Below are 12,667 nucleotides of genomic sequence, written 5' to 3'. Positions count from 1 at the left end.
AATGAACTCATTAATATAACTTTAACACCATTTCACAGATTTCTTATGTTATCATCGGCTATTTCGTTGGACCAGAAGAGATGCATGTGCAGAGCTTTCACAAACCATTATGGTCAAAATTATGGGCGGTCGACGGTCACAAACAGACTGCCTTGAGGTGATCAACTTCATGAGTTCCATTTTCAGCCCTTAAGGATCATGAACGACGACCCGCCACCGTGTCATCATTCGCCAATGGCGCCATCAGAATCTGGTTTGAAGTCCCCGCCAGTGTCAGCTGCAACTGATGCTTCTCAGTCAAGTGTCAACTGGTATCGTGAAGCTGGGTGTTCTCCATTCCAGTGTTTGCACAATTGAAAAATACTTGGCAGTACCGGGAATTCTTCCTCTGCCAAATGCATAGACGACACTTCAGCTTTGGAGGCGAAGGGGGTATAGAAGTAACAGTCGGTAATAATATTTTGTTTTTTATTGAGATGAAATTGGGGAGCTGTTGGATGACAGTGAGATAGGACTCGTCGAACTATAAAAAGTGTTCGACAATGTAAAGTGCTGTAAGGAGTTAGAATTCTCATGTGTGTAAGCTACAGAGTCATAATATACAATAAGCACAAGAACCAGGAGGGAAAAATTAAAATGGGAGACAAAGAACGAAGTGCTCGGATTGAAAAGGGTGTCAGAAAAGGACACAGCCTCTGGTGTAGTTCATGCACTTCACCTTACAGCCAGTGGAAACCACGGAAAAATCCCAAGCAGGGAAGTAGCATTCCATTGATAGTTTTTAGCTTATCTTGCGGTTACTTGCATGTCGTTAAATGATTACAATGAGTTGATTTATTGGTGATTTAAAACTAAGTTATTGGATTGTATTTGTTTAGCTAAATAGTACAAAGAACCTAGTTTGTTACACTTAAATTATTGGAGTTAGTGATATGGTAGCACATATGGTAAGCAAGGCTTTATGATTAGATTGAAATAGCACTGAGTAATGAAAGAAAGACGTACATCTACGCTAGGACCTAAATTTTTAGGAGACGGCACACCACTGTCCTCCAGTATCCTGAATAATTTGCGAGACTTCGTGTGTGAGTCCTGGGTAGTGTTAATGAATGCAATTAGCAATTTCATAATCGAGGAGAAGATATTTGAGTAGTTAGTAGCCATCACGTATGTCACTTCTCTGAAGGCACTGTTGGCCACAACGAAGTTTGCAGACAGTAATGCTTCTTGAGTAGTAACGTGTATATGATAATACGAACATCATTGGCATTTGTACTGGGGTGAAGCCGATCTATGATGGGTGGATTTCTGCGATCGGACTCCAAAAAGCTTGACTTGTGGAGACGTTTTCTGACAGTACCGATGTGATTATACGTAGAGTACTCAAAAGAACTTTTTTTCGTCTTCTGGCAGAAGCGTACCGTAAGTCGATGGAGAAGCCAAGTGTTTCTAGAGATTGGATAAAAGCGAGGGTCATTGCCATTTCTATGAAGGGTGTTTACAGACACACCAAACTGTAGGCGTAGGCAAATGTATCTAAAGCCGGCCTACTGTAGAATTTTGGAACATATTCTATTCTCGCGTTTTATGACATTTCTGGAGACCAAAAATTTCCTCTCTAGGAAACAATAGGAATTCCTAAAACTAAGAATATGTGAAACCCAGCTCGCTCTTTTGATCCACCACATGATGATCTCATTCCACTCGAACTCAGGTTGATGCCGTCTTCCTTGACATCTGGAAGCATTCGATACAATTCCATACCGCCTCACAATGAGCAAAGTACAAGCGTACAGAACATCAGAGCAGCTCTTTGAATGGATTGCTGAGTTTCTAGCAAACAGGACACTGCCTGTCATCCTGATTGGAAACATAAAACTAACTTTGTATCTACCGCAAGGATGTGTTTTGAATTATTACTTTTCACATTATGTATAAATAGCTAGTCAGAAGTTCTTTAAATGCGAACATTTTTAGGTTAGGCTTTACCGTGACTGTTATTGACATTAAATGAAACAATAAGTTTACTGTTACCAGTCACTGTTTATTTGTTTCCACGACGCGTTTCAAAGGTTTAAACCTCCATCATCAGGTGGATATACATCAGTTAATATGGCATTTGTGTGTTTGTGTTGTGTTACGATTTCTTTGGAGGAAGTTGTGACACTGTCTAGTGGAGAAAACAAAACAGTATTTCAGAACTTGGTCTGTTTTGACAAAAATTGAACTTGTATCTAGCAGTAAACATAAATTAAGTAAGATAAAGTACCTCCAGATACAAGTTCAATTTTTGTCAAAACAGACCAAGTTCTGAAATACTGTTTTGTTTTCTCCACTAGACAGTGTCACAACTTCCTCCAAAGAAATCGTAACACAACACAAACACACAAATGCCATATTAACTGATGTATATCCACCTGATGATGGAGGTTTAAACCTTTGAAACGCGTCGTGGAAACAAATAAACAGTGACTGGTAACAGTAAACTTATTGTTTCATTTAAAGTCAGAAGTTCCATGATGATTTATGAGGAAGATGCTGTCATATACACAGAAGCCGCAATGCAAGTAAACTGTAGCAGGAAGATCTGCACAGCCTAAAAATATAAAAAAATGTAACACAATTTGCACAAGTAAGCAGATCGCTCGTACCAACCATTTTACTAGAAGCATTCATATCATAAAAGTATCTTCGAGTTTGTGTACAAAGAAAATTAAGGGGAGTATACACGCAAAAATTCGAAAATTTTCACATTTTACAAAACATGCCCTAGAATATTATGTACTCTTTCCTTCACAAAACAGTGCATAAATTATCTGTGTGACGTTTAGAAGTATTTTATTTTTAATTTTGAAATCTTACATGCGTATCTGAGAGATCATCAAATTTCGGGCGTGCATCTGTTTGTATGTGAATATCTTGGAAACTACATTTTATAGTAAGCTTTGATTTTCATTTCTGACAGAAAACACTTGGCACTCGATGCTAATCACACTGCTATTTTGCAGTCGCTTGGCAATTGTTTGTTTATTTTGAGTGAAACAGTGACTTTCGACGTAATCTGGTGCAGTTAGACGTAAAATAAACATTCCTAGAAGTGCTAGTGTATTCAAGAAACGTAAGTTTGATGGAAATCAGCACACTAGAAGTGTAGACCCGTGTGTTGTTCATGAGTTGGAACCCACGAGCAGTGTAAAATCAAATAACCTTGATGTGCCACCAGAGAACAAGGGAGTTGCGACCTCACCCAATGCAAGTAAAACTAAATTACATGAACAATTCGAGGAACTAGGATTACTGCAGGATAATTTAGGAAATAGTACTTCATATCTGGGCTATGTTTTGTGTGTTATGAACATTTCAACTCAGATGTTGCGTGATACATTGTGCTGTAATATTTGTGGCAGAAAAGTAATTATTGAAGAAGATTTTTCTGCAAGATTAGGACTCACTACGACAATAGTAATTACACTCCTGGAAATGGAAAAAAGAACACATTGACACCGGTGTGTCAGACTCACCATACTTGCTCCGGACACTGCGAGAGGGCTGTACAAGCAATGATCACACGCACGGCACACACCAGGAACCGCGGTGTTGGCCGTCGAATGGCGCTAGCTGCGCAGCATTTGTGCACCGCCGCCGTCAGTGTCAGCCAGTTTGCCGTGGCATACGGAGCTCCATGGCAGTCTTTAACACTGGTAGCATGCCGCGACAGCGTGGACGTGAACCGTATGTGCAGTTGACGGACTTTGAGCGAGGGCGTATAGTGGGCATGCGGGAGGCCGGGTGGACGTACCGCCGAATTGCTCAACATGTGGGGCGTGAGGTCTCCACAGTACATCGATGTTGTCGCCAGTGGTCGGCGGAAGGTGCACGTGCCCGTCGACCTGGGACCGGACCGCAGCGACGCACGGATGCACGCCAAGACCGTAGGATCCTACGCAGTGCCGTAGGGGACCGCACCGCCACTTCCCAGCAAATTAGGGACACTGTTGCTCCTGGGGTATCGGCGAGAACCATTCGCAACCGTCATATGAAGCTGGGCTACGGTCCCGCACACCGTTAGGCCGTCTTCCGCTCACGCCCCAACATCGTGCAGCCCGCCTCCAATGGTGTCGCAACAGGCGTGAATGGAGGGACGAATGGAGACGTGTCGTCTTCAGCGATGAGAGTCGCTTCTGTCTTGGTGCCAATGATGGTCGTATGCGTGTTTGGCGCCGTGCAGGTGAACGCCACAATCAGGATTGCATACGACTGAGGCACACAGGGCCAACACCCGGCATCATGGTGTGGGAAGCCATCCCCTACACTGGCCGTACACCTCTGGTGATCGTCGAGGGGACACTGAATAGTGCACGGTACATCCAAACCGTCATCGAACCCATCGTTCTACCATTCCTAGACCGGAAAGGGAACTTGCTGTTCCAACAGAACAATGCAAGTCCGCATGTATCCCGTGCCACCCAACGTGCTCTAGAAGGTGTAAGTCAACTACCCTGGCCAGCAAGATCTCCGGATCTGTCCCCCATTGAGCATGTTTGGGACTGGATGAAGCGTCGCCTCACTCGGTCTGCACGTCCAGCACGAACGCTGGTCCAACTGAGGCGCCAGGTGGAAATGGCACGGTAAGCCGTTCCACAGGACTACATCCAGCATCTCTACGATCGTCTCCATGGGAGAATAGCAGCCTGCATTGCTGCGAAAGGTGGATATACATTGTACTAGTGCCGACATTGTGCATGCTCTGTTGCCTGTGTCTATGTGCCTGTGGTTCTGTCAGTGTGATCATGTGGTGTATCTGACCCCAGGAATGTGTCAATAAAGTTTCCCCTTCCTGGGACAATGAATTCACGGTGTTCTTATTTCAATTTCCAGGAGTGTATTTACACTGGCTGTGACAATAAAAATAATTTGTAAAGTCAAATGAAAGAATAATCTTTATAAGGTAAATGTAAGCCCTTTCTATGCCGTTCAGAAAAGGTCATACTGCAACTCAATGTTTCTGTTTGGTTATGAATCTACCACCAGCATCTACAAAAATTTAGAGGTATACTGAAGTTATAGGAGAAGTCTTGAATCTGTCGCTTCCCTATCAATGAAGGCTGCTGTTGAAGTGAACGAAGGCAACACTGATATACCAGTTGCGTTTGATGGGACATGGCAAAACCGTGGTCACACGTCGAAAAACTCAGTTTCCACAATCACAAGGGTAGACTCAGTCAAAGCAATTTATTTTGAGGCACTTACAAAACATTTCTATAGCTGATGTGACAAAAATGGAAAAAATGAACATGAAAACTGCCAGAAAAATTATGAAAGAAATACCAGAGGAATGGAAGCCGATGCCACAATGAAAATGTTTAGCAGATCACTGCAGGAAAGGGGTGTACGATGCACTCAGTTCCTTGGGGATGGAGATTCTAAGGCGTATAAGAGTGTTTTTGAAGGAAATTCATATGAAAATATTGTGATAAAGAAGTTGGCATGTGTTGGTCTTGTGCAAAAGAGGATGGGCACACGTCTCAGAAAATTTAAACAATCTCTTCTCACCACCACACTCTCTGATGGCAAGCCACTTAGAGGTCGGCTGACTGATAAAACAATAGATCTGCTCCACAAGTATTATGGAGCGGCCATCAGAAATATCGGAAATTATTTAGAAAGTATGAGGAAAGCAGTCTGGGCCACATACTTCCACAAACTTTCAACCGACAGAAAATCGACACATGCAGTCTGCCAGCCTGGACCTGAATCGTGGTGTAAATTCCGGAAGGCTGAAGATTCAGGAGTGTCTTTTGAACACAAGAACTCTATCCTTGGAGCTGTTATGGAAGCAATAAAACCAATTTATAGCGACCTAGCTCACCCAGACCTCCTCCGAAAATGTCTACATGGGCGAACACAGAATCGTAACGAATCATTCAATAACATTATCATGACACGAGTGCCCAAAAATGTTTTTGTAGAGCTCAGTACACTAAAACAGGGAGATAGTGATGCTGTATTAACATTTACTAGTGGAAATATGGGAAGAATAAAAGTTTTAAAACATCTTAACATCACTCCAGGCTACCATACTGTAAAGGGATTGAAGTTATTAGAAAAGATAAGACTCGCTGAAACACAGCGCGCAGCTCAGTTCACCACCAAAGAACCAAGATCAATCAGAAGAAAGAAGCTTTAGGAAAAGGAATCTGGCAAACATGGTGATGCTGACTATGCTGCTAGGTGTTTTTGAGACTTGATTTAAAATTACAAATCAATTTTTATCATTTTATACTTTAAATTTGATTTTCTCAAAATGACATATTTTATGCTTTATGTTCCTTTATATCAAAACCTACTTGTGATAGCTATATGAAACTTAGGCACCTATTTCATTGTAATATATTGTATCTACTGAAGCACAACCATAGCAATAACCTGAATAGAATGGCATCTAGGGCATTATGTGTACAATTATTTCTAATAAAAATAACATACTGGAAAATACATATATATCTCTCCTTCTTTTTTTACCCCATCTCTTAATTCTGGTTTAGAAGACATAAATAACATGGATAAGACAGCTGTAAAAATTGTACAATGTTATCTTCATTAGTTCCAGAGATAAAGGTACATGAAGTAGGCTAATTTAACATTGGCCGCATAAGCCCGACAAACTTCCCTTAAATGAAATGATTGCATAAAGCTAATTGCAGGAGCAGAAATCCAATAATCATTCAGGACCAAATTTGCAATTAAACGACATTTAAAAGTGTAAAAGGTCTAGAAACCCGAGAATCTAGTAGCAATGAGATTACAAGTCCCACTCTCCATATCAATGAAGTTGGCATGTGTTGGTCAGCGATGTCATTACCCTTGTCAGTGATTTTATCATAATCATCGTAGGACAGGCCACATCTGTCTCTGTCCTACATTTCCCCTTGTCCTCCTGTTTACAACCCATCACACCACAGTAATATGATAGGTCAACCGAACATTTGAACTACGTAAAAATAGAGTAACATTCAGAGATATTCGACATTTCCATGTTAAAAATTGCGTAAGCTTCACTTGAATTGTGCAGAAATAGCGTCATGTTGAAACATATTTGCCTCTGGTTCCATAAAATGTGGCCTTCTTCATAGATATACACTATTTCCATGTTGAAAGGAAATTGGCGCCATGTTACAAGTAATTGTCTCTGAACTGCACACACAAACATAAACACACACACACACACACACACACACATATATATATATATATATATATATATATATATATATATATATATATATATATATATATATATATATACTGTCTCACAATTAAATTTCATCTAACATGTTTGTACAGAACACAAAAAAATTATGTACAATACTTTCACATCTGCTCCATCAAATTTTGTCTGATTTGTGCACTTCAGTACATTTCCAGTTTCTCTCTGGATTGCTTCATCATTCAATTTTGTCTCAGACTTGTGCACAACATCATAAAATTTCGTACAATATATCAACATATGCCTCATAATCGTCTCTCCGTTTTATACATCGCAGTAAGTTTCCTATGTCTCTCTCCTTCTAATCTGTAAAAACTGTTCTACCTCAACACTAAATTTCATCTGAGATGTGTGTGGACAACATAATATAAATTACGTATAATATCGTCACATTTTCTGGATTACCCTCCTCATAATTAGCAAATTTTACCTCCGTGTCATGCTTAAATTATAATATATTACATAGCGTATGAAGAGATAAAAACACTACAGATATAATTTATTTTTATATACTGATCAGCCCAAACGTTATTACCACCTAGCCAGTAGACGGTTTGTGGCATGGAAGCAATGAGGTGTTGGTTGGTTGGTTGGTTTGGGAGGTTAAAGGGACCAGACTACTACAGTCATCTGTCCCTTTTACCAAAAAACTAAAACCACCCAAAGAGAATAAAAAAACGAACAACTGGAAAGACGGCAGACGACACAGGACAAGAAAGACTCAGACAGAGATCTGACGAAACAAATTAAAATCACACAGAGTGTGAAGGTGGTTGGTCGACCATAGAGATAAAAAAGGAAAAGCCAACCACCGAGAACACATTAAAAACTCAGTTTAAAAACCGTAGGCAAAAGGCCAGAATCAACACAAAACAATCAAATAAAACATAAACACTCAGATTAAATGATTAAAAAAACCTGCCTGAATAAAACGCAAAACTAAGCCAGCCATAGCAGGGTCATCAGTTAGAAGGGCAGGGAGCGTATCAGGCAGCGCTAACGTCTGCCTGAGCACAGCTAAAAGGCGACATTCCAACAAAATGAGGACCACAGATAAAACGGAGCCGCAGCGACATAGAGGTGGGTCCTCACGGCGCAATAAGTGGCCGTGCGTCAGCCGAGTGTTCCCAATGTGCAGCCGGCAGAGGACAACAGAGTCCTGGCGGGAGACCCGCATGGACGACCGCCACACAGTCGTCGTCGACTTGATAGGGCGAAGTTTGTTTGGCAAGGGCAGGTTGCGCCATTCAGTGCCCCATAGGTCGAAAAGTTTGCGGCAGAAGATTGTGTTCAAATCAGTCGTCAGAAGGCCAATCTCCAGAGATTGTGCACTGTTGGCCTCTTTCGCCAGGCGGTCAACATTTTCATTGCCGGGTATCCCAACATGTCTTGGGGTCCACACAAAGACCACAGAGCGGCCGCAACGGGCAAGAATATGCAGGGACTCCTGGATAGCCATCACCAGACAAGAACGATGGAAACACTGGTCGAGAGCTCGTAAACCGCTCAGGGAATCGCTACAGATCACGAAGGACTCACCTGAGCAGGAGCGGATATACTCTAGGGCTCGAAAGATGGTGTCCAGCTCAGCAGTGTAAACGCTGCAGCCAGCCGGCAACGAACGTTGTTCGGAATGGTCTCCTAGAGTTAGCGCACAACCGACACGACCAGCAACCATCGAGCCGTCAGTGTAAACAATGCCAGAGCCCTGATACATTGCGAGGATGGTAAGAAAGCGGCGGCGGAAGGCCTCCGGAGGGACTGTGCCAATTCCAGCTGAAGGCGAGGGCGAGGCACACACCAAGGGGGTATATGCAGAGGTGCCCGGAAAGGAGGCACAAGAGGTAAAGCTCCGAGCCCGGAGAGAATCTCTCAGATGCAGACCGCGATCGTACATGCAGCTCTGGGCCGACGTTCTGGAAGATGGACGTGTGACTGTGAGAATAGTAGCCAATAGTTAGGATGCCAGGGCAAGCTGAAAACATGGGCAGCATAAGGGGCCAGCAAACGCTGGCGCCGTAACTGCAGTGGAGGGACACCTGCCTCCACTAGTATGCTGTCCACAGGGCTGGTACGGAAAGCACCAGTGGCAAGGTGTATCCCGCTGTGGAAGATTGGGTCCAGCACCTGCAGATGGGGATGCTGAGCCATAAGCCAGGCTCCCATAATCCAGACGGGACTGGATTAAGGCCTGGTAGAGCGGTAACTGGGTAGATCGGTCGGCGCCCCAGCTGGTGTGGCTCAAGCATCGCAGAGCATTAAGATGCCGCCAACTCTTTTGTTTAAGCTGCCGAATATGAGGCAGCCAAGTCAACCGGGCATCAAACACCACACCCAAAAACCTATGGGACTCTACCACAGCAAGAAGTTCGCCGTCAGGATAAGGCAGCGGCTCTGGGTGAACAGTGCGTCACCGTCAGAAATGCATAACGCAGGTCTTAGCAGCCGAAAACTGGAACCCATGAGCTACAGCCCAAGACTGCGCCTTACGGATAGCACCCTGTAGCTGACGTTCAGCAGCTGCAATGCCAATAGAGCTGTAGTAAAGGCAGAAGTCGTCAGCATACAGGAAAGCGGAGACAGAATTTCCCAACACCTGCAGCGAGCCCGTTTATTGCAACTAAAAACAGGCAGACACTGAGGACAGGTCCCTGTGGTACCCCGTTCTCCTGGACTCGGGAGGAAATATGGGAGGCCGCGACTTGCATGCGGAAGGTACGATACGACAGAAAATTTCGGATAAAGATCGGCAGAGGGCCACGAAGACCCCATCCATGAAGTGTAGAAAGGATGTGATGACGCCATGTCGTACGCCTTCAGCATGTCGATAAAGAAAGTGACCAGGTGCTAACGGCAGGCAGTATGGATGGCTGAGTCCAGGCTCACCAGACTGTCGGCAGTGGAGCGGCCTTTACAGAACCCACCCTGAGACCGAGCCAAAAACCCTGAGACTCCAGTACCCAATTCAAGCGGCAGCTCACCATCCGTTCAAGCAACTTGAAAATAACTTTCCACCTCCAACGGGTTCTTGCCAGGTTTCAGATTGGAGATAACAATGCTTCCCCGCCATTGCGATGGAAACTCGCCCTCGACCCAGAGACGGCTGTAAAGGTCGAGGAGCCGCCGCTGGCAGTCCACTGAAAGGCGTTTCAGCATCTGACAGTGGATGCGATCTGGCCCAGGAGCGGTATCAGGGCAAGCGGCTAGGGCACTGCGAAATTTCCACTCGCTGAATGGAACATTCCATCCGCTCTTTAATGGAGCGGAACGCCAGTGGGTAATTCACAGAAGTGGAATTCAGAGCAAAATGCACCGCCAAGCTGTTTGCAATGACGTCGGAGTCAGTACAAACTGCTACATTCAGTGAGAGCGCTGACAAGGGTTCGATAACCATAGAGGCGTCGAATCTTGGCCCAGACCTGCGATGGAGAGACATGAGGCCAATGGTGGAAACATACCGCTCCCAGCACTCCTGCTTGCGTTGGCGGATATGGCGCAGGCATGCACACGCAGCCGTTTGAAGGCGATGAGGTGTTCCATGGAGGGATGTCGCTTGCGACGCTGGAGCGCCCGCCAGTGATCTTTAATCGTTTCAGCGATCTCAGGTGACCACCAAGGCACAGTCCTCCATCGAGGGGACCCAGAAGAACGGGGAATGGCCGATTCTGCGGCAGTAACAATGCTGGTTGTGGCTGAATGAACCACCGCCTCAATGTCGTCATTAGAGAGAGGCTCAATAGCGGCAATGGAGGAGAACAAGTCCCAGTCAGCCTTATTCATAGCCCATCTGCCGGGGCGCCTAGAAGAGTGACACCATGGCAGTGACAGAAAAATTGAAAAGTGGTCGCTACCACACAGGTCGTCATGCACACTCCATTGGACAGATGGTAAGGGGCTATGGCTGCAGATCGAAAGGTCAATGGCGGAGTACGTGCCATGCGCCCCACTGAAAAGTGTGAAGGTACCATCATTTAAAATCGAAAGATCGAGCTGCACCAATAAATGCTCGATGGTGGCGCCTCGACCTGTTGCCACTGACCCACCCCACAGAGGATTATGGGCATTGAAGTCACCCAGTAACAAGAAAGGTGGTGGCAATTGGGCTATCAGCACAGCCAGGTCATGCTGCACGACATCACCACCCTGTGGAATGTAAAGACTGCAGACGATAACAGCCTGTGGCGTCCACACCCAAACAGCGACAGCCTCTAAAGCTGTCTGTAGAGGAACAGACTCGCTGTGAAGAGAGTTAAGGTCATAGATGCAGACGCCACCAGACACCCTTTCATAAGCTCCACGGTTCTTATAATAACCCCAATAGCCACAGAGGGCGGGGGTTCACATTATGGGAAACCAAGTTTCCTGAAGAGCAATGCAGAAGAAAGGGTGAAGGCTTGTCAGTTGTCAGAGCTCAGCTAGATGGTGGAAGAAACCGCTGCAGTTCCACTGAAAGATGGTATTGTCCATATCTGAGAAAGGCGTGAAGGGGCTGTGAAGGCAGATTACGCCGCTAGGTCACCTGCTGCCTCCGATTGAGCACCTGTGCTAGTGCTATCTATGGTGTCTGAGGGACCGATGAGATCGAGGGCCTCAGTGGACGCCAGAATCTCCACCTCGTCCTCAGACGCTGAGTGGGAGGGTTGCGGTGGGGTGGGTGCGACTGCAAGTTCCTTGGGCTTAGAGCTCTTCTTCTTAGATTTCTCATGCTGCTCCTTGGGTTTCTCTGGCTGGTAGGGCTTCACCGATTCAGTCTCCGGGACTGAGACGCCCTACGACCAGCTGATTGTGGGCACTTACGCCACTGTCAGTCGTCAGCCTTCCCGCTGTTGGAAACCTGGGAAGGGAGGGACCCAAGGGACCCCTTGCGAGCGTGAGAAGCCAAAGAAGTTGGACACTTCTCTGGCTTAGAAGCAGAGACGGACGTCCCTGATGGGTGGTATGGTGTTGCTCCTGAGGTAGGTGGTGCAGGATCAACCCAGTGGGTAGAGCCTCCCACTGGCGAGGAGGCAGGAGGAGTTGTACTACTCGTCGATCCAGCTGGAATTCGCGAAACTGATGGGGCTAGCATAGGTGTTGTAGCAGCGGTGTAGGAAGATGTCAGTCTCACAGGATGTAATCGGTCGTATTTCCTTTTGACCTCAGTACAGGTCAGTCGGTCCAGTGTCTTATATTCCATGATTTAGCGTTCTTTCTGGAAGATTCAACAGTCTGGCGAGCAAGGTGAATGAGGCTGTCCACAGTTAACACAGACGGTAGGTGGGACACATGGAGTATCTGGATGATATGGGCGTCCACAATCTCGACATGTAAGGCTGGAAGTACAGCGGGAAGACATATGGCTGAACTTCCAGGACTGAAAGCATCGCATCGGGGGAGGGATATAGGGCTTGACGTCACAAC

At 45.4% G+C, this 12,667-nt stretch overlaps 1 protein-coding gene across 2 annotated transcripts in view; it reads left to right on the top strand.

The window, feature by feature from the left end:
* LOC126285286 (fatty acyl-CoA reductase 1-like) overlaps window positions 1–12,667 on the top strand; it is a 159,327-nt gene that overhangs the window by 71,181 nt on the left and 75,479 nt on the right. The window lies entirely within an intron of this gene.

Source organism: Schistocerca gregaria, chromosome 8 (assembly GCF_023897955.1).
Source record: "Schistocerca gregaria isolate iqSchGreg1 chromosome 8, iqSchGreg1.2, whole genome shotgun sequence".
NCBI lineage: Eukaryota > Metazoa > Arthropoda > Insecta > Orthoptera > Acrididae > Schistocerca > Schistocerca gregaria.
This window is presented reverse-complemented; position numbering and strand designations above follow the sequence as displayed.